This window comes from Dama dama, chromosome 28, assembly GCF_033118175.1.
Source record: "Dama dama isolate Ldn47 chromosome 28, ASM3311817v1, whole genome shotgun sequence".
Classification (NCBI taxonomy): Eukaryota; Metazoa; Chordata; class Mammalia; order Artiodactyla; family Cervidae; genus Dama; species Dama dama.
Genome location: NC_083708.1, coordinates 8,377,976 through 8,394,680, shown reverse-complemented (window position 1 = coordinate 8,394,680; position 16,705 = coordinate 8,377,976). Strand labels below are relative to the sequence as shown.

The window sequence follows — 16,705 nt, the reverse complement described above, 5'->3', positions numbered from 1 at the left end:
CCAGAGAAAGACTGGCCTAGAAAGGTTCAAGTGTAATACCATAACCATCAATTTCCCATTGAGAAAAGTGTTAACAAATTCTTTGAGGTACGGCAATCAATCTGAATTAATCTCAGAGTTAGGAATTTTCTTTAAAATGTATTTTTAAAAGCGCTTCCTTGACACTTCAGACATTTAAATTTTCCTTAGTCTCTAAAACTCTAAATATATTTTGGGAAAATAAAAATCTTCAGAAATATGCTCTGTTATTTGTGTTACATTAAAAACATAACATGTTAACGGAGTTTATTTCTTCCCATTTGCTTATTCTTCTCCTGGTCTCCCCTCAGTGCCAGCCATCAACACCTGACTAAAGCCCAGAGAATGGATGGGTGAGGTATCAATGATCCAGCAGTTGCTCATCTCTGAGGTCTCAATGCTCGTCGCTATGGAGTGATACTTAATCTAAGATGCAGACACTGTGTTGGCCAATCAGAAAGAACGCTGACCACCCAGTAGAAGCCAGCTGGGGTACATGATAATGTGTGCTACCAGGCTGAACTCCAGACCTGCCTCTAAACTAGTGATAACTCAGAAATTTTCTATTCAGGTTACGTGTGCCATAATGTCATATTGTTTGCACTGGATACGCCACCATTCTCTCTCTGTCTCTCTCTCTTTTTTTTTTTTTTTTCCACTCAGGTAGTCCTGGTTCTTCTAAATTTCTAAACTGAGTTAATCAACTCCTTCTGTGTGCTCTTAACTCAAACATCCATCAGCTACTCTATCACAGTGAATTAAATATAATCATTTGCTTATGTCTTCTGTCCCAGTCCCAGTCTTCTGTCCCAGTCTTTCTGAACTTTAAGGGTAGGTTTTCTGCCTTGTTCATAGTCTTAGAAATAAGTATGCTAGAGTGAACTCAGCTATGATATTCCAGCTATATCTTTATGATGGAATATGATGGAATGGGCTTTGAAGCCAGGGTTGCCTAAGTTTTTATTTAAACATTTCAACTTACTATTTATATAACTGAAGTCATCGGAGACTCAGTTTGTCATGTCTCTTCTCAGCCTTGAAAAATATGCCTATACGGTTTCAATTTTTAAAAATATATATATTTTTAATTAAAATAAACCCACACAAGCCTATATAGTCAGCACAGCTCTAGCATACAGAAAAGCTCCCGGTTCATCGTGATCTGTGTGCCCTACGTGATCTAGTTCCTGGAGACTCTAACACTTTTCCTCTGATGCGCTGTGTTCTGGTCACTCTGGTCCTTTTTCATCTTCCTCAATTTTAAGTACATGCTTGTCTCAGGGTCTTTGCCCTGCTTTTCCTTTTGTCTGGAATAGTCTTCCCACAGAGATCCACATGTGTTCTTGTCATTTCCTCAGAGAAGTTTTACCTGACTTCCTATCTAAAGGGCATCCTTGTCGTTCTCAATTATCTTACCCTTTTATTTATTTAAGTATTAATTTAGCTTTTCAAAAACTATCTTACCTTCTTTGTGCTTAACCTTACCTACCATTGTGCGTCTATCTTTTGTCTCATTTATTTTTCTGCTTCCCACATTAGAACAGAAGCCATGTGAAAGAAGAGATTTTTGTGTATTATGTTTGCAGTTATAATCCCAGTACCTAGTGGATTTAATATGCTGGACAAATTAGTAAATGAATTATTGAATGATTTCTTCTAAGCTCATTAAGTTCTTGGAATTAAGTTGTTGTTGTTTAATCGCTAAGTCGTGTCTGACTCTTTGTGACCCCATGGACTGTAGCATGCCAGGCTTCTCTGTCTTCCACTATCTCCCAAAGTTTCCTCAAATTCATGCCCATTGAGTCCAGGGTGCTATCTAACCATCTCATCCTCTGTTGCCCCATTCTCCTTTTGCCTACAATTTTTCCCAGCATCTGTTTTTTTTTTTTTTTTCCCCCAATGAGTTGGCTCTTCACATCAGGTGGCAAAAGTACTGGAGCTTCAGCTTTAGCATCGGTCCTTTCAATGAATATTCAGGGTTGTTTTCCTTTATGATTGACTAGTTAGATCTCCTTACAGTTCCAGGAACTCTCAAGAGTCTCTCCAGCATCACAATTCAAAAGCATCAATTCTTTGGTACTTAGCCTTCTTCATGGTCTAATTCTCACATCTGTACATGACTACTAGAAAAACCATAGCTTTGACTATATGGACCTTCTTTGGCAAAGGGATATCTCTGTTTTTTAATATGCTGTCTAGTTTTGTGCAACAAATGTCTTTTAATTCCTGTGGGATTAAGTTAGGCACCCTTGGAAAGTTGTCCTGAGCTGTTTAACAGCAGAGTCCATAGAAAACACTGGTATCAGATAGCATAAGATAAATAAACTCCCTGACCTGCAGAGACAGTGCAGCTCCTGGACTCAAAAGTATCTGCTTCAGTAGGTGGAGTGTGAAATGGTGAAGAAAAATGAAGTTAATAAAGTCTACCCTAAACAATGTTGCAGACCTCAGTTCTCAGTTTGCTGCTAGCAGTACAAATCACAGCTGAGATGCTCAAAGCCAAGGAACAGTTAGACAGTTCTCCACTAGGAACGTGGTGTAGCAATGGCTGCCAAGATAAACACATGACTATTCAACTCAGCTGCCCATCTATTATTTTGGGAATCCTCTCCTATGCCCTGGAGGAGGAAATGGCAACCCACCGCAGTATCCTTGCCTGGAAAACTACATTCATGGAGGAGCCTGGTGGACTGTGGTCCATGGAGTCACAAAGAGTCGGACACGGCTGAGCGACTGAGCGTGAGCACCTGTACCAGTGAGAGTCTGATTCATATAGACATAATGCATCCTTCCCCTCAGACAAAAGCATCACAACACTGACTTGAATCCTGAGGAATGCACCATTCAGACATGTTTTCTGTTTGCAATAAAAATAATACAGAGGGCTTTGGATGTCTCAAGTAATCAGAGCTAGGAAAGGCAGACTTTCATGTCTGGGTCAGCACCAAATTTGGCCCAGTCAGTAGAAATTAGTCATTGCCAGCTGACAGCTGCTTAGCAAGCTTATGTAGAATGAGCTGTTCTCAGTCTTGATCTTTGAGACAGATGACCAGACCACAAACCAGCTCTCACAACTGGTACTAATTAGCATCCTTCCTGGCATTGTCTATGTATGGACGGTGCCCAGAACAAATACCTAGTAATATCTGTACACAGTACCATAGGCTACTGGTAGTCTTTATAAAGGGTATAAAGGGTATTTGGGTAAGACACATTCAGAATGTATTTAGGTGAAAAACAATGACAGTTTCTTGACCTTCCTTCCATAACGCAAGAGTTCCTACCTTGGGTCTACCCTTTCACCGCTTTTTTTACAGAATGATGAATCCATGTTTATCTCCGGGGCTGTTTTTCTCTTTTCTGGATCATGAAGAAATAGAGTTCAGAGTGGGTTTGCTCACCTGATCTTTCTCTGTTTCATACTGTTCCTCACTTGCATCTTCTGTTCTCAACTCCATGATGTAAGCCTTTGGGTTAAACCTCAACGATTTTGAATCCCACCCATTCTTCAGTCTTCAATCTTTTTCAGTCTTTCCTTCCCTCAAAATACAGCATGACAATGGTACCTTATTTATATACCAATACCTTATCTTGTTTGGAGAAAGGCATGGCAACCTACCCCAGTTTTCTTGCCTGGAGAATCCCATGGACAGAGGAATTTGGTGGGCTACAGTCCATGAGGTCGCAAGAGTCAGACACAACTGAGCAACACACACATACACACACACACCCCTCATCTTGCTGTTTCCTTTCAACTCATCTTCTTTGTTTTCAAAACCAAAATCAGAGGTATGCAATCTGACTTGAATCCCACAGCTCTTGAAGCTGCAAATTAAACTCAACAGTTATCTAGTAAGCATTCACTCTGGAAGTCTTACAAGCATACTATGTTTAAAGAACAGTTGGAATCGTCAAACCTGGATTTAAATATGGTCCAAGGGCTTCCCTGGTGGCTCAGTGGTAAAGAATCTGCCTGCCAATGGGGGAGACACGGGTCGGGTCCCTGATCCGGGAAGATCCCACATGATTCACAGCAACCAAGTCTGTGCTCTAGAGCCCAGGAGCCACAACTACTGACCCACCTGCTCCAACTACTGAAGCCCACGTGCCCTGGAATCCCGGCTCCACAGCAAAGAAAAGCCGCCACGATGAGAGGCTCTCGGACCATGACTAGAGATCAGCCTCCACTCGCCTTAACTAGAGATAAAGGCCCGCACAGCAAGAAAGAGCCAGTACAGCCAAAACAAACAAGTAAATTAACGTTTTTAAACATTGTGGCTCTACTATTTACTTCTTAGAACCACTGGACAGACCTCTCCTAGAATCACTTGATTTGTCTGTTAAAATAACCAAATATCATTAGTTGCTATGGTGGGCTAAGAAAAAGAGATTAAAAATGGGCACAGCAACTGTTTTCCCTTATTTTCAATTTCTAATTTCTCTACATACTAGCTTTGGTATGTTTCTTATATCCATCCTTTTTACCTGTGGGCAAGATGGAATCTGGTACAGGCTTCAAGACCTATCATCACACTCTTAACAATACTCTCCTAACTGGTTTAACTGAGTGAGTCTTTCTCCAAGCTAATTATCATACCTTTCACACCCCTGAACAAGTGGCTTCTCTTCTGGGAAAAAAAATAAGTCCATCAAATAATCCATCCATTTTCATATTAAATCAAATATGCCCTTTATTACTTAACTTACAAGGCCAAACAAACAGAATCCTAACCGACAATTCCAATCCTTTATCTATCTCATTTTATTCATCCAACCCTATTCTCCTATTATTTCTATCCAGTGAGTTATCATTTCAGTCTTTACATCTTTATTGCTTGTTAATAATTCAATCCACTTTAATTTTGAACGCTTCATATTAGTCTTTACTTTTATTATTGTTGATTTTTAAAGCCAGCAATACATTTAATCTAAACTATTTATTCACTGACTTTATTTTTCTGGGCTGACTTTATAAAGTGGTTGACTTTATTTTTCTGGGCTGCAGATGGTGATTGCAGCCATGAAATTAAAAGACGCTTACTCCTTGGAAGCAAAGTTATGACCAATCTAGATAGCATATTAAAAAGCAGAGACATTACTTTGCCAAAAAAGGTCCATCTAGTCAAGGCTATGGTTTTTCCATTGGTCTTGTATGGATGTGAGAGTTGGACTGTGAAGAAAGCTGAGTGCCAAAAAATTGATGCTTTTGAACTGTGGTGTTAGAGAAGACTCTTGAGAGTCCCTTGGACTGCAAGGAGATCCAACCAGTCCATTCTAAAGGAGATCAGTCCTGAGTGTTCATTGGAAGGACTGATGCTGAAGCTGAAACTCCAGTACTTTGGCCATCTCATGTGAAGAATTAACTCATTTGAAAAGATCCTGATGGTGGGAGGGATTGTGGGCAGGAGCAGAAGGGGATGACAGAGGATGAGATGGCTGGATGGCATCACTGACTCGATGGACATGAGTTTGGGTGGACTTCGGGAGTTGGTGATGGACAGGGAGGCCTGGCGTGCTGTGGTTCATGGGGTCGCAGAGTCGGACACGACTGAGCAACTGAACTGAACTCATTTATTCACTACTGCTTCTCAACCATTGATTCTTAAAGTCTCTTCTTTCAGAGCATAGTTTCCTCTTTGCTAATCTTTTAGTAAGGTTCTATGATTGGTAACTCGTTCAATCTCTGATGTACTTTATATAAAAATTATAGTCATTTTTAATTGATCTTTATGTGTGAATGTTTTATTTCCCTTTTAGCATTTTTATAATGTGATGCTGTGTCTCTCTTGTTGCAAGTTACACAGTTGATCTTTTGTAGATTACCAGTCTTTTCTCAGTGGTAGTTTTTAGTACAATGCAGATTAAATTTCTATGGACTTGCATATATTTGTTCACAATTCTTTTAAATCTGAATATATTATCTGTATTCCACATTGGAAAATTCTTAAGTACTCATTCATTGTGCAATATCTATGTACTCTTTTGGACTACATCCCCATTATATTATATACATTTCTGTTAAGTGTACACTAAACTGTCTCGTTTTACTCTTATTTTTCTAAGTTCTCTATTACAATTTTCATTTCTGTATCTATTCTGGCTTCTGAGTGATCTTTTTCCAAACTAACTTCTGATCACTAATTCTTTCTTCAACTATATCTAACTGGTTCTTTATTCTGCTCATTAGTTTCAGTGACATTATTTTCCACTTTCAGAAGTTCTGGGTCATTTTCTCAGTGTTGCATTTAACTGTGCCTTCTGCTCTTTTATTGCTCAAATTATTTCAAACAAGTACATTATCATTTCTTTCATATTTTCTAACATTTATACTTGCATCAGTGATTCCCTTGATCCTTGGGTTTGCTAACTCTCCCTCATGATATCTGAAATTATTGTCAACTCATATTCATCGAGGTGTGTTTATCCTTTGAGACCCTCATGCTGTTGTTTTGTGAGCTGTTAGAGACCAGTTTTGAGCTGTTTCTCTGAGGGTGAGGGCCTCAGGCAATTCAATGATACTGTATCACTTTAGGTTAATTTCCATGTTAATTCCTTCTATTTACAGTCCAGCTTCTTTCAGTTTCTGAAAGGTAATTTCTTCCCTCTTCTTCCTAAGACCTTGTATAAACCTAATTTTTTTAGACACAACCTAGATCTATAGAGTTTGTTTCACCCATGAAGCCAGAGCAGTCAAGATAGTGCCAGCTTGTTGCAGGGAGCTTGGTTCAGCTTATTCCACGACTTGGCCTTGTGCAGGCCAGCTTGTTCCATGACTCATGTGGAAGGTGCTCTTGTCACCAGACCTAGCAAAGCTTTAGAAACTCAACCTCCGGTACCCAGGACTCATGTATAATCAGAAACCCTCCCAGGCTGCTGTAGTATCAACTTCCCCCTATGACTCTCGCATTCATTTCTTTTTTTCTCTAACTCCTGATATCTAAATATTTTTGTCTTTTGAGCTCAGCTATCAGGCACCTTTTAAAAATAGTCTTGAGGTAGTTTATGAGAACCTCAGCATGGTCTGTGAATCATCACGTTGGTCCACCCCACTGTTCCTCTGCTAGCGCAGGTCCCTAATGCCAAACAGCATGGACTACTCACCATTCCCAAAGAAAGCCCAGGGACCCTGCCTTACTCCCCGAACTATGCACTGCTATGACTTTAAATGTCTTCCCCAAATCCTTTTGTTAAATTGTTATCTTTTCTCCTTCCTGAATTCTTCTCAGATAACTGCAATCATGATATGATCTGTACTTCCAAACCTCACAGAAGTAATCTTGCTCTATCTTACAATATTATAGTGTTTGTGTTCTTATCTTATCCATTCTATTAGACCCTAAACTCCAGAGGGCGTGTAGTTTCCTTTTCAATTTGTTTACCCTGTAATTTCCAGCACATTGTCTGAGGCACAAAGGTATCTTCTCAAAGTGCTTGTTAAAGGAAACCAAAACCATAGAAGAATTTTCTTTTTTCCTTCTGTAACTGTGATCTTCAAAAGTTGACAGGGTAAAAACATAGCTGTCCATGATTATTCAAAACAAAGAAGTATGTGATAATTAGGGAACATTTACATTTCCTGACAGAACTGCCTTTTAAGAGCTATCCAATTAATATAAATAGGCAAATTTTAAATTTCTACAGTTGTTAAATTTCTACAGTTGGAAACCTTTTGAAAAATAATAGCAACAATTATGACAAAATATAACAGCATTTATTAAGTGCCTATTTTATGGCAAACATGGGACTAAGCGTTTTACCTGAATTATCTCATTTGAGTTTTAAAACAACAATTGGAGGTGCTGTAATTACCCACATGTAACAGATGAAGGCACAGAGGCATGCTGTAGTGAGATGCCTTCCTCTGGATTGCACGGCTCCTAAACTGTCCCAAGATTTAAGCTCAGGCAGTTGGATTACAGAGTCCATACACTTAACCATCACATACTTAACTCAGGTTTTATACAACACTTTTGTTAGAAACTGTCAAAATGCTTTAAAAGTTGGAAGTCATCCTCAAACATGCTTGTTTTGACACTAAATCTTTTTCATATGAAAAAAAGAATATAAAAATAAAGAGGCTTGGCAAGCAACTTTCCAGGCTGCTGAGATGCTGTCAATTATTAAGTAGTGGTGGTTAATTTGAAATGCAGTATGGAGGTGTTCCTAAAGTCATTTACCAATATCTATAAAAGATTTTATAGATAGTAGAGTGGCAGCTCTGTGGCACTGGAGTGACTATGAGGAGATATCTCACATCCAAGGGCAAAGGAAAGCCCCAGCAAGATGGTAGGAGGGGCGAAATCATGTTTAGAATCAAACCCCATACCTGTCAGAGATGCTCAGAGGGCTCAAACATAGCTTGTGCACACCAGGACCAGAGATCCCACAGAGGCTGAGCCAGAACTGTGTCTGAGTGTCTCCTGAGGAGGTACGGGTCAGCAGTGGCCTGCCGCAGGGGCAGGGGCTCTGGGTGCAGCAGACCTGGGTATGGGATAAGCCCTCTTGGAGGAGGTCACCATTAACCCCACCACAGAGGCACCAGAACTTACACAGGACTGGGGAAACAGACTCTTGGAGGGCACAGACAGAACCTTGTGGGCACCAGGGCCCAGGAGAAAGGAGCAGTGACCTAACAAGAGACTGACCCAGTCTTGCCCGTGAGTGTCCAGGAGTCTCCAGTGGAGGTGTGGGTCAGTGGTGGCCTGCTGCAGGGTTGGGGGCACTGATTTGGACCTTTTGAAGGAGGTCACCATTTTCCTCATTACCTACACCATAGTTTGGCCTCAGGCCAAATAGCAGGGAGGGAACACAGCCCCACCCTTCAACAGAAAATTGGATTAAAGATTTACTAAGCATGGCCCCACCCATTAGAACAAGACCCAATTTCCCCCTCAATAAGTCACTCCCATCAGGAAGCTTCCATAAGCCTCTTACCTTCTCCATCAGAGGGCAGACAGAATGAAAATCACAATCACAGAAAACTAACCAATCTGACCACATGGACCACAGACTTGTCTAACTCAATGAACCTATGGGCCATAGCATGTAGGGTCACCCAAGACTGAGGGTCATGGTGGAGAGTTCTGATAAAACATGGTCCACTGGAGAAGGGAATGGCAAACCACTTCAGTACTCTTGCCTTGAGAATCCCATGAACAGTATGAAAAGGCAAAAAGATAGGACACTGAAAGATGAACTCCCCAGGTTGGTAGGTGCCCGATATGCTACTGGAGATCAGTGGAGAACTAACTCCAGAAAAAATGAAGAGCTGGAGCCAAAGCAAAAACAACAGCCAGTTGTGGATGAGACTGATGATAGAAGTAAGGTCCATGCTGTAAAGAGCAATATTGCATAGGAACCTGGAATGTTAGGTCCATGAATCAAGGCAAACTGGAAGTGGTCAAACAGGAGCTGGCTAGAGTGAACATCAGCATTTTAGGAATCAGTTAACTAAAATGGACTGCAACGGGCGAATTTAAATTAGATGACCATCATATCTACTACTGTGGGCAAGAATCCCTTAGAAGAAATGGAGTAGCCATCATAGTCAAGAAAAGAGTCTGAAATGCAGTACTTGGATGCAATCTCAAAAAAGACAAAATGGCCTCTGTTCATTTCCAAGGCAAACCATTTAATATCAAAGTAATCCAAGTCTATGCCTCAACAAGTAATGCTGAAGAAGCTGAATTTGAAAAGTCCTATGAAGACCTACAAGCCCTTCTAGACTAACACCCAAAAAAGATGTCCTTTTCATTACAGGGGACTGGAATGCAAAAGTAGGAAGTCAAGAAATACCTAGAGTAACAGGCAAATTTGGCCTTGGAGTACAGAATAAAGCAGGGCAAAGGTTAATAGAGTTCTGCCAAGAGAATACACTGGTCATAGCAAACACCCTTTTCCAACAACACAAGAGAAGACTCTACACATGGACATCACCAGATGGTCAATACTGAAATCAGACTGATTAAATTCTTTGCAGGCAAAGACGGAGAAGTTCTATATAGTCAGAAGAAACAAGATCAGGAGCTGACTGTGGCTCAGATCATGAACTCCTTATTGCCCAATTCAGACTTAAATTGAAGAAAGTAGGAAAAATCACTATACCATTCAGGTATGACCTAAATCAAATCCCTTATGATTATACAGGGGAAGTGGCAAATAGATTCAAGGGATTAGATCTGATAAACAGAGTGCATGAAGAACTGTGGACAGAGGTTCAAGACATTGTACAGGAGGCAGTGATCAAGACCATCCCCAAGAAAAAGAAATGCAAAAAGGCAAAATGGCTGCCTAAGAAGGCCTTACAAACAGCTGAGAAAAGAGGAGGCGGGAAAGGCAAAGGAGAAAAGGAAAGATACACCCATTTAAATGCAGAGTTCCAAAGAACAGCAAGGGGAGATAAAGCCGTCCTCAGTGATCAATGCAAAGAAATAAAGGAAAACAATAGAATGGGAAAGACTAGAGATCTCTTCACGAAAATTAGAGATACCAAAGGAACATTTCATGCAAAGATGGGCACAATAAAGGAGAGAAATGGTATGGGCCTAACAGAAGCAGAAGATATTAAGAAGAGGTGGCAAGAATACACAGAAGAACTACACAAAAAAGAACTTAATGACCCAGATAACCATGATGTTGTGATCACTCACCTAGAGCCAGACATCCTGGAATGCGAAGTCAAGTGGGCCTTAGGAAGCATCACTATGATAAAAGCTAGTGGAGGTGATGGAATTCCAGTTGACCTATTTCAAATCATAAAAGATGATGCTGTGAAAGTGCTGCACTCAATATGCCAGCAAATTTGGAAAACTCAGCAGTGGCCTTAGGACTGGAAAAGGTGAGTTTTCATTCCAATCCCAAAGAAAGGCAATGCCAAAGAATGGTCAAATTACCACTCAGTTGTACTCATCTCAAGCTAGTGAGGTAATCCTCAAAATTCTCCAAGCCAGGCTTCAACAGCACATGAACTTGAACTTCCAGATGTTCACAGTTTCTAAAGCTGGATTTAGAAAAGGCAGAGGAAACAGAGCAAATTGCCAACATCTGCTGGATCACCAAAAAAGCAAGAGAATTACAGAAAAACATCTATTTCTGCTTTATTGACTATGCCAAAGCCTTTGACTGTGTGCACCACAGAAACTCTAGAAAATTCTTCAAGAGATGGGAATACCAGACCACCTGACTTGCCTCCTGAGAAACCTGTATGCAAGTTAAGAAGCAACAGTTAGAAGTGAACATGGAACAACAGACTGGTTCCAAATTAGGAAAGGAGTTTGTCAAGGCTGTATATTGTCACCCTGCTTATTTAACTTATATGCAGAATACATCATGAGAAACGCTGGGCTAGAGGAAGCACAAGCTGGAATCAAGATTGCTGGGAGAAATATCAATAACCTCAGATATGCAGATGACACCACCCTTATGGCAGAAAGTAAAGAACTAAAGAGCCTCTTGATGAAAGTGAAAGAGGAGAGTGAAAAATTTGACTTAAAACTCAACATTCAGAAAACTAAAATCATGGCGTCTGGTCCCATCACTTAATGGCAAATAGATGGGGAAACAATGGAAACAGTGACAGACTTTATTTTTTTTGGCCTCCAAAATCACTGCAGATGGTGATTGTAGCCATGAAATTAAAAGATGCTTGCTCCTTGGAAGAAAAGTTATGACAGCATAATAAAAAGTAGAGATATTACTTTGACAACAAAGGTCTGTCTAGTCAAGGCTATAGTTTTTCCAATAGTCATGTATGGATGTGAGAGTTGGACTGTAAAGAAAGCTGAGCACTGAAGAATTGATGCTCTTCAACTGTGGAGTTGGAGAAGACTCTTGAGAGTCCCTTGCACTGCCAGGAGATCCAACCAGCCTATGCTAAAGGACATCAGTCTTGAATATTCATTGAAAAGACTGATGCTGAAGCTGAAACTCCAATACACTGGCCACCTGATGTGAAGAACTGACTCATTGGAAAAGACCCTGATGCTGGGAAAGATGAAGGTAGTAGGAGAAGGGGGTGACAGAGGATGAGATAACTGGATGGCATCACTGACTCAATGGACATGAGTTTGGGTAAACTCCGGGAGTTGGTGATGGACAGGGATGCCTGGCGTGCTGCAGTCCATGGGGTCGCAAAGAGTCAGACCTGATTGAGTGACCAAACTCAACTCAACTCATAAAAGATGTTGTCTGTAGTTTTATTCAAGTGGAGAGAAAAAGCCCCCATGGGTACATGAAGGCTTCTATTTCCCTTGGGCTGTATTTTTTAATTCTCTTCATTGAGTCACAGTAGTTTAGAAATAGTTATAATTTTAACATTTCTTGTAAATTTATAATTATCAGTGATTATATCTGCACACATTGCAGCACTCTGTGTTTATTTTTGCTCCAAAGGACAAGCCTTAAAACTTTCTGTGTCATTCACATTTAATAGTGTTGACAAGAGCAGCAGTGAAGGGAAAACATACAAACAAAAAACCTGAAGTCTAAAGATAGTAGCTTTTTATCATTCTGGATGAAGCCTCCTTGCTACTTATGTAGAGAGATGTGGTGAGGGTCCTGGTTTACGGAGTAGGTGTGTTCCCGAAATAACCTTTTCTTTTCACTTTTTGCCTCCTACTGCCAGTCACAGCTGCTTCTACTGTGTGAATCCTAAAAAAGGGGCTTATCGTAGTCACTCTGTGCAAGCGACACACTTTAAAGTCACATATTTATATATTACTTTCAGCATCAACTCCTACAGTCCATCTGTAAGGTATATTAAAGGTTCTCACAGCTCTGAGTGGCTTCAATTAAAAGATAATTATACAAGAATCTTCTCTTCCTAAAGCAATGGTCTAAATATGTATCTTTTGCCTCAGTTCCTAACTGCCCACTTTTAAGACAGAAATCACTCCCTAGATGATGGTCTTAAATTGTTTACAGATCTAAAAAAAAAATTAAAAAAAAAAATTGTTTACAGATCTATCTGATGTCTCCAGGAAAGACAGAGATCATCCTGTGTAAAAAAGAGGGCATCTCTTTTCTTTTAGTTACATGGATACTTAAGTTGCTCTATATTTGATATAAAAACATATTCATCTTAGGGTTAGGAGTTCAAATTTGAAGAGACAAATGTCTAGTGACAACATGATGAGGAGATTTAGCTAAATATTCCCCTGCATAAATTAAAAATGTACTGCCCAGAGCCCAGGATGGACAGCATTTGACCATAGTGCATCAAGTACCCGAATTTCTTGCCCCAGAAGTGAGAGAGAAGATGCCATGAATTTGAAGATTGCAAGGTACTAGTATGAGAACAAATTGAATCTTGAAAATGGAGCTAGGTATATATCCACTGCCTATTACTCTGTAAAACCTGGACATCTACAAAGTAAGAATAAGAGTACAATAAACTTACCTCCTTGTAAAAAAAAAAAAAAAAAGAAATAGTCTTAATTTCTCATCAAAACGAAGTACCATTCCTGGGCAAAGGCCATTGGTAGGTGGAATTTCTTAACACCAAACAAATCTAGAATGATTATTATATTCTGAGCCAGCACTGGGCCCTGTGCATGAGCTCAAAGCACTGCAGGGGTCACAGGCAGGGACCCGGGCTTTCAGAGACCTGCCCAGTGGGATGCAGGGCAGTAACTGATCTTCCTTCCTGGAGGACTTTTTCAATTCTGTTTCTGTCACTGGAGGTTCCTAGTTCTAGAGACACTGCACCAGTCAGAATGGGACAGGTTATGCTGTGATAACAACTCCAAAATCTCACTGCCTAAAAGCAAAGCAATCTATTTCTCACTCACACTACAGACTCAACTCAGATCATCAGGGAGGCTCTGTTTATCCTGTCACTCCAGGGCTTGGCATGAGAGTGGGTGAAGGAGTTTGCACTGGCAAGGGCATTCTCAGGCCTGGAACAACAAAGGTCACCTCCACATACAAGCAGTTGGCTGGAACCAGTCACATGTGTATGCCTAACTTCAAGGGAGTGAAGAGGCACGATCCTTCCACGTGCCCAGCAGAGGAGACCTAGGGATCACTTCACATAGCATGTCTTGAGATGGTACAGAGCCAGCCAGCACTCACTTAACATCTCTGCATTCAGCCACCAAAACTGCAACCCTAGGCAAAACCTACGGCACTACATCTTAAATTTTAATGTGTGTGTGAATCACAAAGGCAAATTTTCAAAATGCAGGTCTGGGACGAGGTCTAAGACTCTGTATTTCTAACAAGCTCCAAGGTGCTGCTTCTACTTACAGTTTGGGGAAAACATTTTAGCTCTAAAACATGCATTCACTGCGCTCGCATCCAAGAAACTCAAACTTTACTGGAGAAAAGCCATGTCTATTCTGGCCAGCTGTGCCCTGGCAACCTCTGTACCCTCTGGCCTGTACCCTCTGGCAGCCTCTAAGCCTACCTGCCTCAAGCTATTCATGATGTTTATCATCCTCCTTCTCATTTCAGAAAAGGACATAACATCAGTCACATGTGCTCACTCAACCTTCATAAAGGGTACTGTCCTCTCTCTTCTGGATTTTGCAGTGAGCTCCACAGCCTGCGGTCCTGCCCCTTCATTCTATCCTCAAGAGCCCTATGACCCTCTTTCATTATTGAATCACATCCCTCCTTACTGTCAATGGCTTCTCACTGCCCTTAGAATAAAATCCACACTCTCAGCAAAGGTCTTGAAGGCATAGAAAAAAAATAATTTTTTCCCCCACCAGTTCTCCAACTTCATCTCATGGCACTCTCTTCTTGCTCACTGCCTCTGGGTACTGGATCAAGTTTCACTTCCTTAAAGACCTCAAGGTTTTCCCACATGCTATTCTCAGCAGAGGGCTGCCCAGGTGGTACATTGGTAAAGAATCCACCTAACAATTCAGGAGAGGTAAGAGGTGCAGGTTCGATCCCTGGGTTGGGAAGATGCCCTGGAATAGGAGACAGGAACTGCAGTATTATCTAGAAAATTCCATGGACACTCTCCCCAGTAGAAGTGCACTCGTGCCCTGAAAAACTCATTCTCTCCACTCTTAGTATGTCTGATGTCTTAATCTATCTCATTTTTCAAGTCACAGTTGTAGTGCCATTTTCTCAAAGATACGTCACGCCTTTCTCATCTAAATCAGTCCCCAAGCTGTATTCCCTGTGTTGGCACTTTGTTAAGCTCCTCTGGCACAGTCACAGTTTGGAATGATCTCTCTTTTCTGGTCTACTCTGTTCTGTATTTGTTGTGTGGGTCACATTCATGTTTCATCCTTACACTTGCTGCATCTCGATACAGTTCAGTGTGTATGTGTAGAATAACTCAATGGGTAGTTGAATGGATGGATAAACAGTTAAATAATAGAGTATGCTTTCCTTTACAATATTTTCCTTTGGCATCAGCCTAAACAGGCTGCCCTGTACAAGTTTATTCTACTAAGTCATCCCATGGATAAATTTCAAGTCATAGATATCAATGCCTAAAGACTATCTCTAACATTTCTTCATCAAGCCACTAACTTCATAACTGGGGAGAAGCTTCAAATTCTCCTGGAATTTATGGATATGATCAGTAATATGTTGCAAGTTTTTAGAAAAGAGGAAATAAAGTATAATTTTAGAAGTATTTAATTATACATCTATTTAATTCCCTAGGAAACACTATCATATGTGCCTAAAATAGTTTTATATTTTATTAACATAATACAGTGACTAGTTATTATTTTAGTAGAGTATAGAATATATACAAAGTGTATATTCCTGTAAGGCCAATGTATTTGCCACTATAACTAGAAAAAAATTAATAAATTATAAAAATCATTTTCTTTAGAGCTTCATAAACCCATGGAAGAGACAAGTTACATTTCCAGAAAGAAGAGATCCTTTTTGAGATAGGAAAACCATTTCAGCCAGTTTTCTCCCCTCTTTGGAACGTCTGCTAAGTTTTGGCAAGAAATGAGGGGCAGGTGCGGCCCAGGCAGAGGCTCTCTAGGGTAGAAACTAATGGTTTTTGATTTGTCAGGGCTGGAGAACTATAATGGGAATTGAAGGGTCCCTAAAAAGTCTAACTGGGATTTTTCCCAATGAAACATTTGTTGGATTTTTGGAAAGTGTAGGAAGCTGAGGAGTAAGGATAAACACTTTTAAAAGGTGGGGTGCAATTTTCTCCATCCTTGTAAGTATGCCTTTTTTTCCTAAATCTGAAGAAGTCCAGCTTTAAGCACCCAGTTGTCTCCCTCTTACAACATCTGATGCATTTGAAATTGCCTGGATAGAAAGCTTGGACCCTCTGAAGGGCAGAGCTGAATCTTCTACAGTTTCTCAGGGCTGACAGGATGGCCACACATAAGCTCTCTGTCTAAAGTGTATAACACACACAGCGGGGAAAGGAGACTAAGGGGATATAGTCTTAAGAAAACTGCGAAACTTCTTTACCCAGATCAAGCCTCGGCTGCATTAAAATTTCAGTTCCTCATTATATTTGAATAACCAAGGAAAACAGGAATGCTTTTTGGTTGACTTCAATATCATTCCCAAATCCTACATTTATTTTATACAATGCCTGAGATTTAATAAAAAATGACTAGGTATGACAGATTATATGACTGATGAAATAAAACAAGTCCTTCACAGATTATCCAAATAATAGATTTCGCTGATAAGAACTGTAAAATGATTGGTTAAAATTTTTAAAAATAGAGAAGAAAAGAAGAACAAA

General features: G+C 40.3%; 1 protein-coding gene across 1 annotated transcript in view; it reads right to left on the bottom strand.

The window, feature by feature from the left end:
* The window catches only part of ADGRB3 (adhesion G protein-coupled receptor B3), an 840,391-nt gene that overhangs the window by 440,012 nt on the left and 383,674 nt on the right, over nucleotides 1-16,705 (bottom strand). The gene's annotated exons all lie outside the window — the stretch shown is intronic.